An 18,954-nucleotide genomic window follows, 5' to 3' on the forward strand; every position below is an offset into this window, starting at 1 on the left:
GCTTCGTCGCCGGCAAGGACGGCTTCCGATTCCCTCCTCCTCCTCCTCCTCTCCCCCCCCCGACTACCTGCCCCAGAGGGAGGGCGGGACCAAGACCGCGGGGCTCCTCCCTGGGCTGCTCTTCCGCAGTTGCCCTGCAGAGGCCAGCCCAGCTGTAGCTCGCCTGGCAGGGCGCAGCATGGGGCTGCTGTACTCCTGCTGGTTGGCAGCTCGACTCAGGGTTCCCCACTCTGGGTAGGGGGATTCCTGGAGATTTCGGGGTGTACTGGAGTTCGGGACCTGCACTGTGAGGCCCAGTGCCCCTCAAAGGTGCCCTGTTATCCAGGGGAAATGGCAACGCCAGTGCCAACACCAATCTCTAGGACTGTAGGTAAACGCTAGTTGCTGTTAGCCAGTTGTATTCAGGAGGACGCCTACACCTGGGCCAGTAGATGCTGCTGTGTTCCTCCCTACTGGTTGCAGTGCAAGGGGGATGGTTATGGAGCAGGTGGCCCACTGGGCAGCTGCACTAGGATTTTTCCTGGTAAAGGAAGCAACCAGTCTGGCCTGGGTATCTTAAAGGAAAGAAAATGGCCTTATTGTATCCCTTGGATGCTCTGAATAAATCTATTAGTCTCTGAGTTCTTTTGTTTTACCCCACACACACCAAATCCTGCCAGCAGCTTCAGTGCTAAGCAGTTAATACTTTATTTTGAATATACTTGAATAACACAGGCTGTCTATAGTATTTTATTGCCAACATTCCAGAAGTTTGGGATGGCTTATGTCAGTGGTTCTCAACCTTCCTAATGCCGCAACATTTTAATGCAGTTCCTCGTGTTGTGGTGACTCCCAACCATAAAATTAGACAAGTGTTCTTTCACAGAAATTAAACCGAAACTGACCAATGGTATGAAGATCCATTGTTCATGATTGTATATAAATTGTTTTTTCTCCCTGGGGTTTCTCAGTTCAGTTCTGCCTCTTGTCCCACCATGTCAATCTCGCTCTTTTCTGCTGCTCCAGACAAATGCTCTATCTCAACCTACTCCACAAGGCTGTTGTGTGGATGGCACCCACCTGGCCAAGGTGCTTGCCCTTCTGTGGCCCCTGTGAAAGGGTCATTTGACCCCCAAAGGGGTACCGACCCCCAGGTTGAGAACCACTGGCTTATGTGGTTTCTTGCTGCTGTTTCTCCTCACATATTATCCTGTGAGCTAGACTATTATGAAAGAATGGGCTAAAGTTACCAAATGAGCTTCACAGTGGAATACAGACTTGAACCCAGTTCTGTGGAAGTCCCTAGCAGTCCTATCACTCTAGCCTAGTACATTCCAGTGGAAATTAGCACCTGCTCATCATCTATTGGTGTGTGGGGAAAGATGGAGTAGGCTGATTGAAGTGTTTTCCATCTCTGATTCAGTCTTTGTTACTTCTGGGGAGAATTGAATTGTTAAAAGTGTGGGTTTTTCCCCCCACACATAAGTGACTAGTTATATAAACCCAGACTGGACTAGTTAAAGGTTTCTGAGGTATTTCTAAAGCACTAACATACTTCTAATAAATCAATCATGTTCACAAGTATAAGAGATAAACCTAGCATAGGCAGCGTATGGAGAGGAAGGAAGTTATGTGGCTTGAAGCCTCAAGTGTGTCTGTGTGCCAGCAGCTCATGATGTTATCATTTTAAAACCAGAAGCACCACAGGGAGCTTGCACAAAGAGTTGTTTCAAGAAACAAGTGCTGTTTCTTTGCAATGAATGCCAAATATGTAGAGACTATGACTAATTTTCTGTGTGGTGTGAACTGCCAAAGACATGCAGATCCAGAATCCCCATTCTACCTTGTGCTTAAAAAAAAAACAACCAAAAAACACTTTCTTCACTGGAATGACAGTTATGGGGAAACTGAGGCAGAGATACACTGCAATCCAGTAAAAAATCAAGAAAGATGCAAGCAGAGGAAATCAGAGTGGAGGATGACAATAGATGTGCGTGTAAAAGAAAGAGAAAGACATCAATAGCCCCCAAACCCATGTAATTTCCTGATTTCTTCTGGAATCAGCAGTAGGACACGGGATCAGGTAGCCTAATGGTGAAATGGAAAGGGAATCTGGTCCAGGTAGTTGACTAAAAAGCCATTTGGCTTTTGTTGGTACACTAAGGCAATTTGGGTCCAAGTCATTATTTGTGATCCCTAGGTGGGGCTGCCACAAGATTCTAGTTAGCTAGGCTGCACTATCCAATGGCCTCAGGCAGGTATCTTAAATCCCCTATGTCAGCTGCTGTGGGGTACTCAGGAGCATATCTCTTGTGGCTAAGTGCAACATACAAAATTATTATTTTAGTTATGAAATTTATATCCCACCTTTCTGATTATTCAAGGTGGCTCAACAGGGAAACAAATAAAATGAGCTCTGTACAATGTGGACAACCTGCATGTAGTGGTGTCAAACCAGTCAAAGGGCCAAAGATGGACAAGGATCAAACCTAGTCACACATTCCTTCTCATTAGTGTACCAACCTCCAGGTCAAGTCAGGAGTTCTCCCAGAATGATCTCCAGAATACAGGCATCTGTCCCCCTGCAGCGTTGAAGGACAGACTGTATGGCATCACATTCCCTCTTGAGCTACCTCCCCAAACTACCCTCTCCTGGCACCACACCCAAATCTCTAGGAATTTCTCATGCCAGAGTTCACAACTCTACTTTCTATTTATTATATAATCCTCACTCAGATAGGTGTCAGAACTAAAAGGATGCCTCAAAGAACTGTTTGAGCTCACCAAGAGTTTGACCAATTTAATTTTATTCCCCCCTGCCTAAAACTCAGCCATCCATTTGTATGTATTGGGGACTTCAGACTTTCACAAAAATGTATTTACAACCACTTTCTGGACTTCGATTCAGATGCCTGCTCTAAGCAGAGCTGTGTGGATTTGGTGTCTACAGAGGTGAAGTATGTGTTGTAGCGCAGCAGTCAATTCCTTAAAGTGGCAATTCAGTATTTGGGAAGAAATCCAAAGGAGCTTACTTTTGAGCAAAGATACATACTCTGTCTAATGGTAAATATTGAGGGTGACGCTGAAATTTTGATTTCTATCAATAACTGAATTGTAAAAATATGAAATCTTTATGAAAGTTTGTTAACTTGCAATAACCTCCTAGGCAGAGGTTATTCAGCAAAATGAAAAAAATTGTGTATTATAACTGCCAGGTGATAACAGCTCTTCCTTGGCTATTTTGAAAATAAACTATATAGTCTTCTTTAGTAAGAATAAATATGTTACTTACAAACTAGTAGAAATAAAAAAAATTGGTAGTCCCTGGCCCCAAAGACATTTGCCTGGCCTCAACCAGAGCCAATGCTTTTTCAGCCCTCGTTCCAGCCTAGTAGAATAAACTGCCAGCTGAGACCAGGGACCTGACAGAGCTATCACAGTTCTGCAGGGCCTGTAAGACACTGCTCTTCCGCCAGGCCTATGGTTGAGGCCAGAAGTATCTAGTAAAATGAGGCTCCCTCCACTCCTCTCAGGCTCCTCCCTCTCTTTCTCCATGCCTCTGAACAGATGCAACTGCTATAGACAACAGGCAAGAAATGAGAAATGATGGCTGAGTTGGGCGGGGTTAGATAGTTTAATTGTTAGTGAGTGAATGATTAAATTTGTAAAAGCTTAATTTACAATAATTTATACATAAAAATACATAAAACAGTTAATTCAACGTATGTTGTATACCATCATGAGCCCATTATGTGAGAGAAGTGGTATAAAATCAATTTAATAACAACAACAAAAGGAAGGAAATCAGTGCAGAAATAAGTACCATTTTATTCAACATGGCTTTCTCCTAGAAAACTGTTCTTGGGATCAGAACCCTGGTCATGTATTCAGGCATGACCCTGCCCTCAGAGAAGGCAAAGATAAAAGGCAAAAGGCAAAAGGCAAATCTGACCTATGTATGGGGCACAATTTACTAGGCATGCCTCACTGAAATGAACAAGAGTGGCGCAAGAGCACTACTGGGAAGGAAACTGTATTGTGCCAGCTCTAGGGCCACGACTCACTAAACCCCTATCAAAGCAATAGTGTCCTAACCTAAGCAGTATGAGGAAGTAAGAGTACATTAGAGGTGTTCAGATGCCTGGAAGTAACATGAGTGGCACAAAAGAACCAGCACTCTGAATACATAAATCAAGACATTTCAGGTTCTGTTTGTCTGCTGTGGGACCCACTCTATGGGTCATAAACTCTATGGCAGGTCATAATACATACTATGAGATACAGGAGTTATCCCCCTCCCCTTCAGACAGGAAACATTAATGCAGGAATTAATATTAATGTCCCAAATCCTTGAATGTTCAGCAATTATCAGTGCCACAAATATATGTCAGCTTGACATGCTGAAAGCACGTTAATGCAGCCAAGATCGAATGCATAATAACAGCTGGTTAACGTGATATTATGTGGCATGAAAACAAATGGATGACAGTAAAATGCACTTCTGGAGTAACATGACATCCTCATCGGGAGAGGCTTCGCCAGGCCTGTAGGTGCCCCTGCTGATTTTCCTTGGCATGTTGTCTTTTGTTTCTATTCCAGTTATATACAATCTGACTTTTGACATTTATCAGTGTTCTGAGCAGCTTTTCCAAATTCTGGATCCGTTACAAAATAATAGCTTTTTTTCAGAATGGTCTAAAACAGGAGGGGAAACATTTTGAGATGACTAATACAGCCATTAAGAGTCCTGTGTCTGATTCAGTGGTGTTGCCTTGTTGAGTGCAAAACCTGAAATGCGATCCAGTTGTCAGCATTGTGTCTTAAATGACAGGCCTCTCTACAATAATGTTTAATATTTCAGTATTTTAATAGTAGTTCAGTATTTTAATAGTAGTTCAGTAGTTTAATATTTAGTATTTCAGCCCTGTTGTGAGTGTGCATTAATGTCGAGACATTATCAACAGAGTTTTTATTTTGTTTTGTTAGAGCAACCTACATTTATGCAACATACTAATTATTCCCCCTGTCATTTTCTTTGTTATTCAGTGGTAATAAAGTTGGCTAAAGGATCAGAGACTTTCAATGAGATTGTGACTCACTTAATTTTTTTTTTCATTCTGCAAATTTTATGGACTGTTACTTGAATATTATAATCTTGAGGCCTAGGCCTGGATTCTAGGGCCTCTGTTGTGATTCCCTGATATGACTGAAGAAACCAATCAATTGAGGGTTGTTATGAACCAATCACAAGCATACACTAACAGCCTTGGGGTGCGGTTTAAGCCAGTATTTAAGGCCCGCAGTTCTGACTCTTGCTATTCAGTTCTTTGTATTCAGTAAGTTACCTAATTGTTTGGAGCTGAAGTGTCTGTATCGGACTGAACCCAAGCTAATATGCTGTTGAGTGTCGGTACCAGAGATATAACAATTTGCAGAGTGATCTGAAATGACGCGTTGGGGGATCCTTTCTCTGGCTGGAAAACTGTAGCAGTCATTCACTCATAAAATGTTGCCATAGATCCGTTCTGACTGACAAAGTCTGAAATGCCAAAGCATGTGGGCTCTTTCTCCCAGAGGACAGTGGTTCAGCGAGGAGCTGGTACAGTACAACGATTGAGAGAATGAACTATGATCCACATGGCCCTTGGTTCAAACCTAACCTCTGCCACATGCTTAGCTAGTGACTTTTTGTAACTCTTTCCTCATCTCCATATTCAGTACTGGGATTATAGTAATACTAGGATGCTGTAAGAACTACAATAAGATGAAATGCATTAGGTGTTGACCACTGAAGGTACTCTGTGTCATGACATGCCAACAGGTCTGGAGGAAATTGTCCTGGGCCTTCAATAGAGGCTTAATATCTAGACAGGGGCCATATGAAGTTTTCCATAGCATAAAATCACCTGGAAAATAACATTCTGCCCCTATTAAAGGGAAAGGGTTTTGTTCTTCAGGCAGTGAAGGCAATGACATGATGTCACTTTCAGGGAAAACTCAGAAATGATGCACACTTATCTAGGAATCACCAGAAATGCTATCGTAAAACAGCAATTTCAGGTGAAGTCATGTTTGTTGCCAAAGGTTATATTTTTTGCATTATTTTTTTTTCCTGCTGGCTGCAGGAGCAGCATCGGGAAATTGGAGCCACTGTAGGGCATTCTCTATTTCCAGAGGGAAGCTGGGAACCTTTGTTGACAATCTTGGTGTTAATGTGTCATTATGCTATACAGCATCAGCTTACCTGTTTTCAAAATAGTCTTGTGATTTGTAGCATTGAAAAGACCTAATGGCTCTGCTGCCGTGCACAAAGTTGCAACTACAGTGCTGAAGATCAAACTACATTCACGTAAATTGTGGTTGCCACATCAGCTTGCCTCCACACAATGTTTGCTTAAAGCTGACCCATAGTGTGATAGCATTTCCCTGCTCTTGGTGAGAGGCAGGTAATAAAATGAGATTGGGGTTGGGCAATGCTGAGTTTGATGACATCATGGCATGCTTGGCTTTAAGCCTTTAAGTAAACATTGCTGGGAGATGTGGAGAAGAAATCATTAATTAGAAGCAACATATATTTCATATCTGACTTGAGCTACAAGAATTTCCACTTTAACTATGTGGGCCCAGTGAATGGGGGAGTGGAGGATCATTGGCCTGACCCTGACTTCCAGCCATTCCAGCCAGCAGTAGTTCCATCCTAACCAATAAGTGCCATATCAGTGCTTGGGTGAACTTAAATGCTGTTCCCCAATAGAGCTTGGTGCAGGGAAATCATTGTCACTTGAGTCTGCTTTAAGGATTCTGAGAAAATGACTCCATTTTGCATCTGAGAGCAATACCATCCACCTTGCTACATCCCTGATGTTATTACCCTGAAATTTATAACATAGCTCTGAAGTCTCATATGACTTAGGATGCTTAGGGCTGATCCTGCGTTGAGCTGGGGGTTGGACTAGATGGCCTGTATGGCCCCTTCCAACTCTATGATTCTATGAGACCCAATCCAAGGTTGGCATTTATTTATTAATACCTCATCCTCTCCAGTGCAATCTCAGAGCAGTTTACAATAAAACATTTGATAATACCATACTTTGAAATACATCTAATCATTAAAATAGCATTGGCTAAAAATACGATTTCAGTAAACATTCATAAGACTTTGATAAGATAAGAGTAAAACCCTAAGAAATAATCCAGTCAGCAATTGCTGGATATGGGCAGTGGGCAATTCCACAAAATTTAAACAAAAGCCTGACAAAACAGAGTAGCCTTACAAGCCCAATGGAACTCAGGAAGATACTCCAGAGTATGGGCCTCATCTGAAGTTGGACAAAGTCCTTCTGATAAAGCAATAACCTCATGGAGCATTCTTCAGCCAGAGGGCCTGCAGCTGGAGTCAATCTTCATCAGAGGAAGCTGGTGTACCTGGGTCCCATCTATGCTGACAGGTGTGCCCATCTTCTGACAGTGATCAGAATAGATAGCCTCCTACAACACTGTTGTTCAGGGCTTGCTGGAGCCTTCACCTGCAGCCTTCAGTGCTGCTCCTCCAGCAAGTCTTCCAGGCTTGGTGTAGTAGGGCTGGGTATCAGCCTGGCTGGGCCCAGGCTGCTCATCAGTGGGCAGGCCGGGTCTCAGGTCATGCGACCCCTCTGGATCAGTGCCCCCTGGTGCCAGATCTGAGAGTGCAGAAGGAGCGGGCATGACACCCAATCTGGAATAGCCACTGAAGGGCAAAGCTGAAGGCAGGAGGGGGGGTACTGTGGGCAGCTTGGAGCTGCTGGTGTCAGCAGAGGCAGGAGGGCACCCTCTGAACTGCAGTGAGTAGCTGACACAAGTAAAAGGATCCCTGGGAGAGATATTAATGCTCTGGAACTTGTATTATTTGTATTTATTTATTTATTTATTTATTTATTTATTTATTTATTTATTTATTTATTTATTTATTTATTTTATATACTGCCATCCCCAAAGGCTCAGTCTTCAAAGAGGATGATAGTCCCTGAGTGTACTCAAATTTTAAAAATTAGGCTGTTTTCTTTTTTATGCTAAGGAAGTTTAGAGTTCAGGATAATACTAGTAAATATTTTCAGCAAAGTGAAGGTATCAGTTGCTTCCAAAGGTCCAAACTATTATTATTATTATTATTATTATTATTATTATTATTATTATTATTATTATTATTATTATTATTTAATTTTTAGACCGCCCTTCTCCAATAGGTCTCAGGGCGGTTTACAACATAAACAGTTAAAACACAATAAAATCCCCATAAAAACCCCAGTTAACATCAACAAGTTATATAAACATATAAGCGGCGGTGGTCACAATTCTGATCTTAGTTACCCGACTTCCCCCCAAGTTCAGCTTGGTGGGGAGAATAATATTCAGAAGAGGGTGGCACCAATACAATAGATCTAACAATGATCTCGATGTTAGAGATCTCAATATTGGAGGGGATCCTCTGATGGATTAGTGGGAGAGCTGCCCTGGCCTCAACCATATGCCTGGCGGAAGAGCTCCGTCTTGCAGGCCCTGAGGAAAGCTGGTAGATCCCGCAGGGCCCTTAGCTCTTCTGGGAGCTCATTCTACCAGGTTGGGCCAGGACTGAAAAAGCATATCCTTGGGAAGGGTGTAAGGTAAGCTCAGATTGGGGAGGGAAGGGGAGTGATGGTCACAAGGCTGAACTACCTTTCCTGAACTGGTGGCAGTGGAGGAGACCGTTTTGGGTGACTTCAGCCTGCACTAGTGCTTTATTTCTTCTCTTTTGACTCCCAAGCCAACAGCAACCTCTCAGAGAATGAGGCAAATATCTGCTGAGAGAAGTGTAGGTGAAAGCTCAGGCCTTGAATAAATCTTTGTTGGTCTTATAAGTGCTATTGGACTCTAATTTTGTTGTGCTACTTCAGAACAACAAGGCTACCGACTTAAATCTATCCCTCTGGAGTGCAGTCACTTTAAAACAGGGAGGGAAGCCTTGTAACTGGGAACCAGAAAGACTTTTAAGTGATGCCCTGGCCAATCAGGGAAGACTGCTTTGCTACGAGGCATGGAGTAGTAAGTTAATTCCCCAAAAAGGAGAAATCTACACTTATACTGGTTGCAGTTTTTCAAATATTGAGGCTTATATCCACTCCTGGATATCGCCAAGGAAAGGTCAGGTCACTGCGGATCAATCATGCATGTTGCAGAGGGAAAATTTAAAGTGCCAAAAATCAAAATAGAAATTGAATTCAGTGTAGACGGGAGGGATTTATTCGGACTGGGAGTAGATCAAAAGCCCCATGCAGACTTGACCCAGGAGGGGCAGAGATATAAGGAGCAGAAAGTAGCTGCTGCCAGGGCCCAGTCACAATCCTTTACATGTTTTAGGAGTTGTTATTCTGCAATAAAATCATAAAGATATTTATTAGGACTTGAATGTTATATAGAGGCTTCATGGCATTTGTGCAGTAAAGATTTTGGCTGAGGTCCACTGAGGAAGCAGTTACAAGCAAATGTAGCCTTTACCAAGTTCCTTGTTTGGATTTAGAATTTCCAGTGTCATTCCTTCAATTACACACGTTTGGAGTATTACAGTATTGTGTGTGTGCTTTTAAAGCATTGGATAAACTTCTTCCATATTATATAAACTCTTACTTAGTTGTGTTGTTACTACATAGTGGGTTTTCTTCTTTTGTGCAAGGACCCAGTCCTAGACAAGTGATGGGCTAATTAGATTGTGGAAACTCCGTGGATGTTGTTTACCTAGATTTCAGGAAGGCTTTTGACAAGGTTCCCCGTGGTATTCTGGTGGGCAAACTGGAGGACTGTAGACTGGATTTTCAGATGGGGAACTGGCTAGAAAACCACCCCCAAAGAGTGGGTGCCAATTAGCGGCAAAGACTGACCTGAAGCTGCCATTGCCATGTATCCATGTATCCCCCATGTTGTATGTAAACCGCCCTGAGCCATATGGAAGGGCGGTATAGAAATCAAATAAATAAATAAATAACTAAATAGATTGATGTTGCAGGTAGTGGCTGAGGGAGGCGCAACGCACAGGTGCGAGGACGCATGACACTGCGTGGCATGCGTGGAGGCGGGGGTGCGGGGGGCCTACAAAGGTGACACACGCTTCAGCCTGGTCCCTCTTCCGGGCCCGGCAGCCAAACTGTTTTCCTCCCTCCCTATCTTGTGGTGTACCATGTTATTTGGGGGTTACCAAGCTGTCACAGCCAGTTTAGGCATGGTAGGAGCCTAAACTGGCAGGGGGTCCAGTTAACATACTGAACTCTCTGGTGGTTGGGGGTCTCCCTAAAGAGACTGGCAAATACAAGATGGCCTACCCAGCTGGGAGGCCAGGGGCTCGTAGCCAAGCACCAAAGTGAGGTAGACCCTGGTGGGCCCCGATAGGGTCGCTTCCTGGTGAGGGATTCTGGACGCTGGGGACCTGCTCTCCCGGCTGAGATGGAGTTGGGCCTCAGACATCCAAGGACCCTCGGGTCAAGCAGCTGGATGGCTGGGGGTAGTCATACTTCCTACCATTCAGGGCCAACCCTTCGGAGGTTGGGTTTACAATAAAGGTTGTGGACATGTTTATGCCAAAACAGCGAGTCGCATCTTCCTTGGCAGGATTTCCACCCTGCCAGTCAATGGTATTTTATCAGAGTGGAGGGAGGGGAGCAGCGAAGTGCCACAGGACTCAATACTGGGTCCAGTGCTTTTCAACATTTTTATCAATGATCCAGATTAGGGGATAGGGGATACATTTTCAGATGACACCAATTTGGGAGAAGTAGCAAACACCTCAGAAGACAGAGATAGAGTTCAACAAGATCTGAACATGCTGGAAAAGTGGCCAAATGAGGATGCAATTCAATAAGGAGAAGTGTAGAGTTCTACATATGGGTCATAAAAATGAGAAGCGTGCATACTGGATGAGAGATACACTTTTGGGCAGCAGTGTATGTGCATGTAATCTTGGGGTACCTGTGGATTGTGAGCTAAATATGAGCAGACAGTGTGATGCGGCGGTAAGAAGGCAAATGCCATCTTGGGCTGTATCAACAGAAGCATCACATCAAAATCACAAGATGTCATAGTCCCACTGTATACCACATTGGTCAGACCACCTGAAGTACTGTGTGCAGTTCTGGAGGCCTCAAAGTTGCCACGGGACTCAAACTTTGTCCTGCTGCTTCAGACTAACGTGAATACCAGGACCCAGCTGAATCTACCTCACAGGTTGTTCAGAGAAACGGAAAACGAAAAACCATGCATGTCACCCTAAGCATTCTGAAGCACAGTGAAGGAAGAATGGCATTAAAATGCATCCAGTAAATAAAGCCATGCAAGTCTGTACCGACAATACCTTCTCCCCCACTGCTGTCCACTGCAGCTTCTGGTCAGCCCTCCCCCATGGCTGCTGATGCACCCTCCCATCGCCAGTCTCAGTGCAGCTACCAATGGGCCTGCTGAGGCTTTCTCGTACAATCACTGTTCTCTCCCTCACCACCACCCCCTCCCGATCGCTGCTCTCAATGGCAAGCCTCACACAGATTGGCATCCCTCCTGGCAATCCCCTTGAGGCTTCCTTCTCCTCAGAAGAGAGCCCAGCATGGCTTGATGGAGTGTTTAGGAGTGGCAGCCTTTAATTCCCCACTCCTCCACATGCAGCCAGTTGGGTGCTCTTGGGCCAGTCACAGTTTGCTCAGTGCTCTCTCAGCTCCACCTACCTCTCAGGGCATCTGTTGTGGGGAAAGGAAGGGTAGGCAACTGTGAGCTGCTTTGAGATGCCTTCTGGTACAGAAAACAGCTCTTCTTCTGGGTGGCTCTGCTAAGCCCCCCCCCCCCCCCCCCGCCATTGCTGCTCTAGAGTACTCCGTGGCTCACCAACAGAGGAGAAGAAGGTAAGATAATTGTTTGCACTTGTGCAGACAAAGCTATTGTTTTGAGGGGGATTAAGTACCCCCCAAATATTTTCTTTTTAGTTTCACATTTTCTGCAAACCAGAGGGTTCCTTGAAGTTTGCAGAAGCATGTGTTTTATTTCTGTGTGCCCTGATCAGCAGAGTTAGATAGCCACAGATGGGGCCACATTTTTGCTATTAGAATATGTGACAATAGTTGCAATCTGCTTAAATGGAAATAGAAAGGGAAAGCCGCAGCTTTGAGAAAGAGTGGGTTCAGAAGCTGCAGGCACTCCCCTCCCCCTTTACATACACATGAGAGTCAGCATGGCATAGTGGTTGGACCAGGCTTTCTCAATCTGGGTTTCATGGCATTTCTTGAAAGCCCTGGAAGGGTTTACTGAATGGGTGGGAATTCATTAATTTTTAATATATTTTAAGAATTTGTTAAACATTTATCAGGTGCTAGGATCATATATGGTCATGTCAACATGCCCACGCCATCCCAAAATGCCAACAATGAGAAGGGGAGAGGCCCCGGGTGGGGCTATGCAGCTATGCTTCTCAGCTATATTCTGCATGATTGTACCACTTCTGGGGCTTCTCAAAGCCTGAAAAATGCTTCAGGGGTTCTCAGTGGTAAAAAAAGTAGAGAACGGCTGGGTTATACTGTTGGATTAGGGTCTGAGGGACCATGGTTGCATGGTTGGGAAGTACCTGGAGGCTTTGGGGATGAGGCCAGGAGTGGGCAGGATCTGGGATGGGAAGGTCCCATCTGGGGATTGGCATCCCTATCAGGGGGGCAACAGTTAGAATCTTCAATCTGCCGTGGCAGCCCCCTGAGTAGTCGTGGGCTATTCACCTTCCTCATGAAGGTGATGTGAGAATAAAAATCAAAGGGAGGGAAGAATGATACTGTAACCTGATTTGGGTCCCCGTAGAAGAGTGAAGAGGGCTACAAATAAATAAATAAAATCCAGATGTGCTTCCTTGTCTTTCATGTGGGCTCATCCAGTTGTAAGTCTTTTCCTAACTGGTCAGCACCCTACTTTCTGGCCAGGTGCTAACTGGTAAGAAAACTGTGCCCCTCAGCACACACTTAGGGTGTTCTCCCATGCTCCAGTGGCAGAGGACCATACCCAATGGAAGGAGATCCCACACAAGATCTAACATGGGCTGCTATGTCAGGGAAGAAACTCTGCCTGGACGTTACACTTAGCGTGTGTTTTGTCTGGCTAGCTGCCTGTTTATTGAGCGTGAGAAGCTAGTATGTAATGTTCAGAAATATTTAAGGGGTTTTTGCCTCATCCCCTCTCTTGTTCCCAGTATTTATTTAGCATGCTTTAGTAACTGACAGTTGATAGCATGTAAAAAAAGTATGAATGCGCCAGGCCAATATTTATATTGCTCTGATATATTTAGCTTACCATCCGTCCCTGCCCACCCTCAGTGCGATTGATTTACCTCAACTGCTAGGATACAGGTGGAGGATTTGTCCTGGCAGCATTGCAGGTGACACCCTTGTCTTCTTATTTGATGCCAGGAACAGAACCACACCTTCTTTTCAATGAACAGGAGGCCAGTTGCAAGCATCCTGAAGGCACAGGGAGGATCAAATGCACAATGTGGAATGTTAAAAGAGAAAGAAGCTTTGAAACCACAAAGTGACAGGGTTTTTTGTTTTTTGTACCTAGCAAGGAAAAAAGTTAGTATGACCCTGAGTTTCTCTTTGGCTTTTTGAAGATGGGCTTCTCTGATGAAACAGTTGACTTCATGTCCTAAGAAGCCGCCCATGTTCTAGCACAGACAGTGCTGTATATCGTTGGCTTTTATCAATTGGGTCACACCCCAGTCTAAAGAAGGTTGAACAACTGGCACCAGAATGGTCTTTTGATTCATTTGTAGTGTGTGTGTGTAGAGGAGGAAGAGGCAGTTATCCTTATCCATGGTTCCTCTATATATTTGTGAAACAGCCTGAAGGGTGGGACATGTCCTGCTGTCCAAGTTGGAATAGGGCCAATCAGGGTGCAGCCAGCGAAGCCCTGCCCCTGCAGCTTCAACTCTCCATCCCTGGACTCTAGCCTCTTTGCTCTGAGATGCCTGGGACCAGCAGCAGGTAACAGGAGAGGGCCTTGGGCAAAGGGTCTTGGTGGAGGGCTTGCTAATGAGGGCCTCCCGGCCTGCTGACTGCCTGCTAAGGAGCTCTGTCCAGGGCCTGCTAATGAACTGGCCAGCCCCCACTCGCCCCACTTGATCCAGCCCAAAGCCACCTTAAGCTGCCTGGCCAGGGGCCAGGGGAGGGGCCCTTTGAAGCTAATCTACCATGAAATGTTACAAGTGGATCCTGATTTATAGGTTAGGAGAGGAATTAGGAGAAATAGTTTGCAATCTGAAAATGTTGAAGTTCATGATGCTTCTTACTGGCCTCTTTTATATTGTATAACTGAGGACTGGATGCATGAGCATGACATGGTGCCACTCACCCAACTGACACTCCCAGGGTACTTGATCCTCCATCAACCTCTATTAAGAGGATGAGGTAGAGTGGCAATTCTCATCCATCATTTTTTTCTTTTTCCAGAGGTCCCCTGTGCCGATGTTCTCAGGCACTTAATTGGGGGGGGGGGCTTGTGTAGGGAGCCAGAGAGAAGATGGGTGCTCTGCTGATATACTGCCCACCTAGTGCCCCACTGGACAACCTACTGAAATTGGTGAAGGCAGACTTTATGATTGCCATGGCCACACTGGAACTCTCCCAGGTTGTACTGACTCCCATGCATGAAATAGATCACTTGCTTGATCTGATCTTCTGCACAGGTGTTGATATGAATTCTATGTGTACATTTCTATATGAACCAGTTGCTTGGTTAGATCATTTCCTTGTGAAGGTTGGCTTGAGCTTTGCTTCTCCTCTCTGCAGGGCACTGAGCTTATTTATGCTTACCCACAGAGATGGATGGATCCAGCTAGTTTTCAGGATGCTCTGTTGGATTTGTCTGTTTCCTTGATGAGCTAACTAAGACCTGGAATAACAGCCTTCAGGAGCTAATGGTTAAATTAATCCCCGACACCATCTACATCCTTGAACTGCCTGAGCCCCCTGGTTTACAGAGGAACTAAGAGAAATAAAGAGGATGTTCATACTGTTAAAGTGTTGCTAGTGGTAAACTCATGAAGGTTGGACAAGAAGATCTTATAGAGCCCAGTTGAATGCCTGTGAAGTGAGGGCAATAAAGCAATTATACAGATTGTGTCCAGCTCAACTATTTAGAATAATTAGACAATTAAACACTGCTCACTCTGGTGACTTTTAAAGATGATAGAGATTTGGCCATTAGCTGTGATTCACTTGTAACTTTCTTTGCTGATAAAATATTTTGACTTCACCAAGGGTTAACAATCCATTTTGGGGTCAGTATCACAATCCATTTTGGGGTCAGTATTTTTCCATATCAGGTCTTTTTTTGGACTCCTTCATCCCACTTACTAGCTGACATTACAGAATTACAGAGTTTGAAGGGACGATACAGGCCATCTAGTCCAACCCCCTGCTTAATGCAGGATCAGCCTGAAGCATCCAGAATAAGTATCTGTCCAACTGCTTCTTGAAGACTGCCAGTGAGGGAGAGCTCACCACCTCTTGAGGCAGATGATTCCTCTGCTGAAATGCTCTGCGAATTTTTTTCTTGAAACGAGACAATATCAATATTCTCCATGTAGTTTACACCCATTACTGTGGGTTCTATCCTCTGCTGCTAATAGGATCCTTTCCCTGCCCTCCTCTAAGTGACACCTTTTCAAACATTTAAGACAGCAATCATATCCTCTCTCAACCTCCTATTCTGCAGACTGAACAGTCCCAAGTCCCTCAGCCTTTCCTCATAGGGCTTGATCCCAGAACGGCAAAAGTAAAAAAAATGGTCAAAAGTTTAAAATGGTGCATTTTTAAAACATATGCTTTTCAAAAGTTTTTTAAAAATATAACTTCTGCATGGGGGAAAAAATCTCAAGATCCACAGCTAGACTGGAACTCATAAAGTTGTTGCTACAAGGCAAAAATCTTACTAATTGAGCCACCATAAATCTTGTGGTGCATGGTGGTAAGGTAGCCAACATGCTGTCTGAAGCTCTGACCATGAGGCTGGGAGTTCAATCCCAGCAGCCGGCTCAAGGTTGACTCAGCCTTCCATCCTTCCAAGATCAGTAAAATGAGTACCCAGCTTGCTGGGGAGTAAAATGGTAATGACTAGGGAAGGGGATGGCAAACCACCCCGTATTGCGTCTGCCATGAAAACGTTAGAGGGCGTCACCCCAAGGGTCAGATATGACTCGGTGCTTGCACAGGGGATACCTTTAACTCTACTGAAGTTTGTTGCCTATGGGCCATATTCACAACATTCACTGCAGTTGTTTTTTTAAATAAAGAATGAAATGAAGTACCTCTGTCCATCATGTTTTAAACAAAGAAATCTCAGTGTAAAACATCCCCTTCACATAAAAAAGCCCAGAAAGAGCACAGCCCTGGAATGGATTTCTCCCCCCTCCTGCCCCCAATGCTGTGTGAGGCGTGTGAAAACTGGAAGAAGGGAGGAAGAAGCAGCTCAAAGTAAGGAGGGCTGATCTTTAATTCTTCTGATATTAATGCTTATCAAATCACTTAAGGGGGTTGATAAGGCAGCATAACATGAAGGAAGCACTAAAATGGAACTGCCAGAAGGCTGATACTGCAGAGACCTCTGCACAGCATCTGTGCTGTAGGTTTGGCTGGGGTGGGGGGAAGAAAGTTTGAAAAAAGGACATCTACATACAGAAAAGAGTGTTGTGGGCAGGCATTTATTTGATGAGGTAGAGAAAATCCACTCTTAGATATACTGGTGAATAAGCAGTGTGACTGCAGAGTCAATCCGCAGCTGTGCAGATTGGAGAAAAATCTCCACCAGAATCAGAGTGGAGATTGGGGCCAGGTGCAGATGGCTTTTGTTTAACCAAACCAAACCAGCTTTAAAAGCCCAGTGCAAATAAGCCCCTGGTGTCCCAGACCCTACTCTGACACTTGAGGAGGAGGAAGAGGAAGGGGAAGAGGAGGAAGAAGAGGAAGAAGAAGACTTGATAAAATTTGTATTTCTGTCAGATGACAATCTAGCCACTGCTTAAAGACTTCCAAAGAAGGAAGACTTACCATCTCCCGAGAAAGCCAGTTCCACTGCCCCCCCCCCCAATTTTTCTCCCCAATCAGAATCAGATTCACACAGAGCTGGAAGAGAACACAAAGGGCAATCCAGCCCCCCACTTTCTTGGTGACTTAAAAATTACATACTCCTGACAAGTGCTCAACTAATCTCCTAAAAACTTCCAATGAAGGAGACTCCACCACCCTGCAAGGCATCATATTCCATCTACATACAGTCCTCACTGTGAGATGTTTTCTAGTATTTAAGTGGAACCTCCTTTCCCATCATTTGGATCCATTGTTCCTAGTCCTTGTCTCTAAAGCTGCAGTGAACAAGATGTCCCCCTCTTCAACATGCCTACCTTTTACACTGCTGTCATATCACCCCTTGCCCTCCTTTTCTACAGACTACACATACTCAACTCTCTCAACCTCTCCTCACAAGGCATGGATTCCAACCCTCCAGCCATCCTAGTTGCAGTACTCTGAACACCTTCCAGCTTGTCAATATCCTTCTTGAACTGCGTCACTCACAAGCAGACTCAGTATTCCAAATGAAGTCTAACCAATGTGGGGTAGAGTGGTATTCACAGAAACACAGAGCTGGAAGGGGCCATACAGGCCATCTAGTCCAACCCCCTGCTCAACGCAGGATCAGCCCTAAGCATCCAAGAAAAGTGTGTATCCAACCTTTGCTTGAAGACTGCCAGTGAAGGGGAGCTTACCACCTCCTTAGGCAGCCTATTCCACTGCTGAACTACACTGACTGTGAAATTTTTCCCCCTGATATCTAGCCTATATTGTTGTAGTTTAAACCCATTACTGCGTGTTCTTTCCTCTGCAGCCAATGGGAACAGCATCCTGCCCTCCTCCTAATGACAACCTTTCAAATACTTAAAGAAGGCTATCATGTCCCCTCAACCTCCTTTTCTCCAGGCTGAACATTCCCAAGTCCCTCAACCTATCTTCATAGGGCTTGGTCCCTTGGCCCCAGATCATCCTCGTCGCTCTCCTCTGTACCCTTTCAATTTTATCTACGTCCTTCTTGAAGTGAGGCCTCCAGAACTGCACACAGTACTCCAGGTGTGGTCTGACCAGTGCCGTATACAATGGGACTATGACATCTTGTGATTTTGATGTGATGCCCCTGTTGATACAGCCCAAATTGGCATTCACCTTTTTACCACTGCATCACACTGCCTGCTCATGTTTAGTTTACAACCCACAAGTACCCCAAGGTCTCGTTCACACACAGTGTTACCTAGAAGCGTATTCCCCATCCAGTAGGCATGCTTTTCATTTTTCTGATCCAGATGCAGAACTTTACACTTATCTTTATTCAATTGCATCTTGTTCTCATTTGCCCATTTTTCCATTGTGTTCAGATCTCGTTGAACTCCGTCTCTATCTTCTGGAGTATTTGCCAGTCCTCCCAATTTTGTGTCGTCTGCAAACTTGATGAGTAGTCCTTCCACCCCCTCATCTAGATCATTAATAAATATGTTAAAAAGGACCGGACCGAGCACCGAGCCCTGAGGTACCCCGCTACTCACTTCCCTCCAGTCTGATGAAACACCATTGACAACAACTCTTTGAGTGCGGTTCTCTAACCAATTTCCTATCCACCTAACTATCTGAAAATCCAGATTGCAGTCCTTCAATTTATCCATCAGAACATCATGGGGAACCTTATCAAAAGCTTTACTAAAATCCAAGTAAACGACAACAACCGAATTTCCACAATCCAGCAAACCTGTCACTTGGTCAAAAAAGGAAACTAGGTTGGTCTGGCAGGACCTGTTGGAGACAAATCCATGCTGACTTCCTTGGATCACCAAATTGTCCTCCAGATGTTTGCAGATCACTCCCTTTAATATCTGCTCCATTATCTTCCCCACAACAGAGGTCAGACTCA

The sequence above is a fragment of the Paroedura picta genome, chromosome 1 (assembly GCF_049243985.1).
Source record: "Paroedura picta isolate Pp20150507F chromosome 1, Ppicta_v3.0, whole genome shotgun sequence".
In the NCBI taxonomy this organism is placed as follows: domain Eukaryota; kingdom Metazoa; phylum Chordata; class Lepidosauria; order Squamata; family Gekkonidae; genus Paroedura; species Paroedura picta.